This window comes from Rhinopithecus roxellana, chromosome 17 (assembly GCF_007565055.1).
Source record: "Rhinopithecus roxellana isolate Shanxi Qingling chromosome 17, ASM756505v1, whole genome shotgun sequence".
In the NCBI taxonomy this organism is placed as follows: Eukaryota; Metazoa; Chordata; class Mammalia; order Primates; family Cercopithecidae; genus Rhinopithecus; species Rhinopithecus roxellana.
This window is the reverse complement of record NC_044565.1, coordinates 74,373,099-74,380,021: the sequence shown is the minus strand read 5'-3', so window position 1 is coordinate 74,380,021 and position 6,923 is coordinate 74,373,099.

Genomic DNA, 6,923 nt, shown 5'->3' with positions numbered 1-6,923 from the left:
AAGTGCTGGGATTACAGGTGTGAGCCACCATGCCTGGATAATTTTATAGATTTTTATAGTATTTTTATGCTTAGGGTAATATAATTTTAACTATCCATGTTATCTCATTTTAAAATGAGCTCTATTTTTCTCTTAAACAGGTTTCTGAAAATCAATAAGCACTGAAGTATATTTACAATAAGATTGTACCAAAGTCACTCATCTAAAATGTCCATATTTTAAGACTATGCCCAGGGAATAAAAGGATAGGAAGTGTACTAGTGACAAAGTGAATCCAGGGAAACAGAATCTAGAGAATGTATAAACAAAGAAAGAGATTTATTATATGGAATTGGCTTACTTGAATATAGAGGCTGACAAGTCCCAAGATCTTCAGTGTGAATCTGAAGACCAACAGGTCCAAAATCCAGGAAGAGCTAATGTTTCAGTTTAGTCTGAAGGTAGGAAAAAAATCAGCTCAAAGGCAGTCAGGCAGGAAGCATTCTATTATGTCTTACTCGTGGAGGAAAATTAGCTTTTTATTTGTTCTATTGAGGCCTTCAACTGATTAGATTAGGGCCACCCACATTAGGGAGGCCAATCTACTTGTCTACCAATTTGAATGTTTGTTTGCTTGTTTGTTTGTTTGTTTTGAGATGGAGTCTCACTCTGTCCCCCAAGTGGGGCCATCTCGGCTCACTGCAAGCTCTACCTTCCGGGTTCTCACCATTCTCCTGCCTCAGCCTCCCAAGTAGCTGGGACTACAGGCACCCACCACCATGCCCGGCTAATTTTTTTGTATTTTTTAGTAGAGACGGGGTTTCACCATGTTAGCCAGGATGGTCTTGATCTCCTGACCTCGTGATCCGCCCACCTCGGCCTCCCAAAGTGCTGGGATTACAGGTGTGAGCCACTGAGCCCGGCCACCAATTTGAATGTTAATCTCATCCAACAGTGCTCTCACAGACATACCTAGAATAATGTTTGACCATACATATGGGCAATCCGTGGCCCAGTTAAGTTTACACAAAAAATTAACTATCACAGAAAGGAAATATATCAAAATGCTGTCATATACTTTATTAGATAATAATAACTTCCTTTGGATTTGGCTCTATATTTTATTTAAGTACCATATTGTACTTCCTTAAATCATTATTGCTTTTTTCATGCTTTTAGTTTTATATGTTCAATCACTTTTAGCTTTTGTCAAATTCATTTATGAATAAAACATATTCTCTTGAAAACCTAAACAAAGAATTGACATTTTGCTAAAATAATTTTCATAAGGCCAAATTTCTAAAAATATTTTTGGCCATATGAGGTGGCTCATGCCTGTAATCCTAGCACTTTGGGAGACTATTTAGTCATTATTTCAAATTCTTTATTGTTGAAACATTTATATAATCCTCTTAATTTTCTCACTGATGATTGCAAATCTTTGTTTAAAGCATGAGTTTTAAATGAACATGATTACATCCCTTGTCAGTTGGATTCCTAGGTATTTTATTCTCTTTGAAGCAATTGTGAATGGAAGTTCATTCCTGATTTGGCTCTCTATTTGTCTGTTACTGGTGTATAAGAATGCTTGTGATTTTTGCACATTAATTTTGTATCCTGAGACTTTGCTGAAGTTGCTTATCAGCTTAAGGAGATTTTGGGCTGAGACAATGGGGTTTTCTAAATATACAATCATGTCATCTGCAAACAGGGACAATTTGACTTCTTCTTTTCCTAACTGAATACCCTTGATTTCTTTCTCTTGCCTGACTGCCCTGGCCAGAACTTCCAACACTATGTTGAATAGGAGTGGTGAGAGAGGGCATCCCTGTCTTGTGCCAGTTTTCAAAGGGAATTTTTCCAGTTTTTGCCCATTCAGTATGATATTGGCTGTGGGTTTATCATAAATAGCTCTTATTATTTTAAGATACGTTCCATCAATACCGAATTTATTGAGCGTTTTTAGCATGAAGGGCTGTTGAATTTTGTCAAAGGCCTTTTCTGCATCTATTGAGATAATCATGTGGTTTTTGTCTTTGGTTCTGTTTATATGCTGGATTACATTTATTGATTTGCGTATGTTGAACCAGCCTTGCATCCCAGGGATGAAGCCCACTTCATTATGGTGGATAAGTTTTTGATGTGCTGCTGGATCCGGTTTGCCGTATTTTATTGAGGATTTTTGCATCAATGTTCATCAGGGATATTGGTCTAAAATTCTCTTTTTTTGTTGTGTCTCTGCCAGGCTTTGGTATCAAGATGATGTTGGCCTCATAAAATTAGTTAGGGAGGATTCCCTCTTTTTCTATTGATTGGAATAGTTTCAGAAGGAATGGTACCAGCTCCTCCTTGTACCTCTGGTAGAATTCAGCTGTGAATCCATCTGGTCCTGGACTTTTTTTGGTTGGTAGGCTATTAATTATTGCCTCAATTTCAGAGCCTGCTATTGGTCTATTCAGGGATTCAGCTTCTTCCTGGTTTAGTCTTGGGAGAGTGTAAGTGTCCAGGAAATTATCCATTTCTTCTAGATTTTCTAGTTGATTTGCGTAGAGGTGTTTATAGTATTCTCTGATGGTAGTTTGTATTTCTGTGGGGTCGGTGGTGATATCCCCTTTATCATTTTTTATTGCATCTATTTGATTCTTCTCTCTTTTCTTCTTTATTAGTCTTGCTAGCGTCGGTCAATTTTGTTGATCTTTTCAAAAAACCAACTCCTGGATTCATTGATTTTTTGGAGGCATTTTGTGTCTCTATCTCCTTCAGTTCTGCTCTGATCTTAGTTATTTCTTGCCTTCTGCTAGCTTTTGAATGTGTTTGCTCTTGCTTCTCTAGTTCTTTTAATTGTGATGTTAGAGTGTCAATTTTAGATCTTTCCCACTTCCTCTTGTGGGTATTTAGTGCTATAAATTTCCCTCTACACACTGCTTTAAATGTGTCCCAGAGATTCTGGTATGTTGTATCTTTGTTCTCATTGGTTTCAAAGAACATCTTTATTTCTGCCTTCATTTCGTTATGTACCCAGTAGTCATTCAGGAGCAGGTTATTCAGTTTCCATGTAGTTGAGCGGTTTTGATTGAGTTTCTTAGTCCTGAGTTCTAGTTTAATTGCACTGTGGTCTGAGAGACAGTTTGTTATAATTTCTGTTTTTGTACATTCGCTGAGGAGTGCTTTACTTCCAATTATGTGGTCAATTGACCTCTTCAAGGAGAACTACAAACCACTGCTCAGTGAAATCAAAGAGGACACAAACAAATGGAAGAACATACCATGCTCATGGATAGGAAGAATCAATATCATGAAAATGGCCATACTGCCCAAGGTAATTTATAGATTCAATGCCATCCCCATCAAGCTACCAATGAGTTTCTTCACAGAATTGGAAAAAAACTGCTTTAAAGTTCATATGGAACCAAAAAAGAGCTCTCATTTCCAAGACAATCCTAAGTCAAAAGAACAAAGCTGGAGGCGTCATGCTACCTGACTTCAAACTATACTACAAGGCTACAGTAACCAAAACAGCATGGTACTGGTACCAAAACAGAGATATAGACCAATGGAACAGAACAGAGTCCTCAGAAATAATGCCACACATCTACAGCCATCTGATCTTTGACAAATCTGAGAAAAACAAGAAATGGGGAAAGGATTCCCTATTTAATAAATGGTGCTGGGAAAATTGGCTAGCCATAAGTAGAAAGCTGAAACTGGATCCTTTCCTTACTCCTTATACGAAAATTAATTCAAGATGGATTAGAGACTTAAATGTTAGACCTAATACCATAAAAACCCTAGAAGAAAACCTAGGTAATACCATTCAGGACATAGGCATGGGCAAGGACTTCATGTCTAAAACACCAAAAGCATTGGCAACAAAAGCCAAAATTGACAAATGGGATCTAATTAAACTAAAGAGCTTCTGCACAGCAAAAGAAACTACCATCAGAGTGAACAGGCAACCTACAGAATGGGAGAAAATTTTTGCAATCTACTCATCTGACAAAGGGCTAATATCCAGAACCTACAAAGAACTCAAACAAATTTACAAGAGAAAAACAAACAACCCCATCAAAAAGTGGGCAAAGGATATGAACAGACATTTCTCAAAAGAAGACATTCATACAGCCAACAGACACATGAAAAAATGCTCATCATCACTCGCCATCAGAGAAATGCAAATCAAAACCACAATGAGATACCATCTCACACCAGTTAGAATGGCAATCATTAAAAAGTCAGGAAACAACAGGTGGTGGAGAGGATGTGGAGAAATAGGAACACTTTTACACTGTTGGTGGGATTGTAAACTAGTTCAACCATTATGGAAAACAGTATGGCAATTCCTCAAGGATCTAGCACTAGAAGTACCATATGACCCAGGCATCCCATTACTGGGTATATACCCAAAGGATTACAAATCATGCTGCTATAAAGACACATGCACACGTATGTTTATTGCGGCACTATTCACAATAGCAAAGACTTGGAATCAACCCAAATGTCCATCAGTGACAGACTGGATTAAGAAAATGTGGCACATATACACCATGGAATACTATGCAGCCATAAAAAAGGATGAGTTTGAGTCCTTTGTAGGGACATGGATGCAGCTGGAAACCATCATTCTCAGCAAACTATCGCAAGAACAGAAAACCAAACACCGCATGTTCTCACTCATAGGTGGGAACTGAACAGTGAGATCACTTGACTCGGGAAGGGGAACATCACACACCGGGGCCTATCACGGGGAGGGGGGAAGGGGGGAGGGATTGCATTGGGAGTTATATCTGATGTAAATGACGAGTTGATGGGTGCTGACGAGTTGATGGGTGCAGCACACCAACATGGCACAAGTATACATATGTAGCAAACCTGCATGTTATGCACATGTACCCTAGAACTTAAAGTATAATAAAAAAAATAAAATAAATAAATAAATAAATGAACATGATTGCTTTTTGGATGAAAAACGCATTTAACACTTTCAACACCACAGTTTTTGATAACTGCTAGCACTTAACATTCACTTCACCACTTGCAATGCCATGTTTTCCTTTTCTTTTCTTTTCTTTTTTTTTTTGAGACAGAGTTTTGCTCTTGTTGCCCAAGCTGGAGTGCAACAGCGCGATCTCTCAGCTCATCGCAACCTCTGCCTCCCAGGTTCAAGCGATTCTCATGCTTCAGTCTCCCAAGTAGCTGGGATTACAGGCATGCGCCACCACACCTGGCTAATTTTGTATTTTTAGTAGACACGGGGTTTCTCCATGTTAGTCAGGCTGGTCTCAGACTCCTGACCTCAGGTAATCTGCCTGCCTCTGCCTCCCAAAGTGCTGGTATTACAGGGGTGAGCCACTGCAACTGGCGGCAATGTCATGTTTTTCATTTCAGAGATGAAAATCATGTTTTATTTGTATTAATTCTTGCACAGTATCAAAAGACATTTCAAGATGTTTCAAGACATGATCCAACCTATGGTTCATTATCATGTTCTTACATAGCATAAAAACGTGAACATTTACAACATTTAAAATAATGCTAAACTTATCAACACTTTGCTGACACTTCATTCTGTGTGTTTCCAACTTATACCCTGTTTTTGAGACACGGTCTTACTGTGTCACCCAAGCTGGAATGCAGTGGTGCCATCTTGGCTCACTGGAACCACCTCTGTCTTCCAGGTTCAAGTGATTCTCCTGCCTCAGCCTCCCGAGTAGGTGGCATTACAGGCATGTGCCATCACGCCTGGCGAATTTATTTTTTGTAGAGAAGGGGTTTCACTATGTTGGCCAGGCTGGTCTTGATCTCAAGTGATGTGCCCACCTTGGCCTCCCAAAGTGCTGGGATTACAGGCGTGAGGCACCACATCCGACCTCCAACTTACAACTTTTAATTCAAGCACAATATCCATTCAGAAAGATATACATGTTATAAGTCTACAGCTTGATAAATTTTTCACAAACTGCACCCATGTAATTAGCACTCAGATTATGAAATAGAACATGCTAACATCCTAGAAGCCCAAATCTCTGTGCCCTCCTTCAGTTACTTCCATCCCACTCAAGGGTAACTAACATCCTGTTTTTGTACTTTACATTAATAGAATCATAAAGTATATTCTTTTGTATCTGTCTTCTGTTCAATATTATGTTTCTGAGATTCATCCATATATATATATTTTTGAGATAGGTTCTCACTATGTGGCCCAGGCTGTAGTGCGGTATTGCGATCACAGCTTACTGTAGCCTCGACCTCCCAGGCTCAGGTGATCCTCCCACCTCAGCCTCCCGAGTAGTTGGGACCACAGGTGCATGCACCACCACGCCTGACTAATTTTTTTGTATGTGTAGAGACAGGGTTTCGCCATGTTGCCCAGGCTGGTCTCAAACTCCTGGGCTCAAGCAATCTGCCCACCTTGGCCTTCCAAAGTGCTGGGATTACAGGCGTGAGCCACCATGCCAGGGCAAGCAAGATTCATTCATATTCTTTTTTTTTTTTTTTTTTTTTTTGAGACGGAGTCTTGCTCTGCCGCCCAGGCTGGAGTACAGTGGCCGGCTCTCAGCTCACTGCAAGCTCCGCCTCCCGGGTTCACACCATTCTCCTGTCTCAGCCTCCCGAGTAGCTGGGACTACAGGCGCCCGCCTCCTCGCCCGGCTAGTTTTTTGTATTTTTTAGTAGAGACGGGGTTTCACCGTATTAGCCAGGATGGTCTGGATCTCCTGACCTCGTGATCCGTCCGTCTCGGCCTCCCAAAGTGCTGGGATTACAGGCTTGAGCCACCGCGCCCGGCCTCATTCATAGTCTTATGTGCAGCTATACACCTTTCACATATTGTATTATGTGAATACACCATAATTTGTCTATGTTGGTTTCCAGTATGGGGTATGAATGGTTGTAATTATGAATGGTGCTGCTATGAACACTCACTGCTGTCAGTACAGTAGCCATTA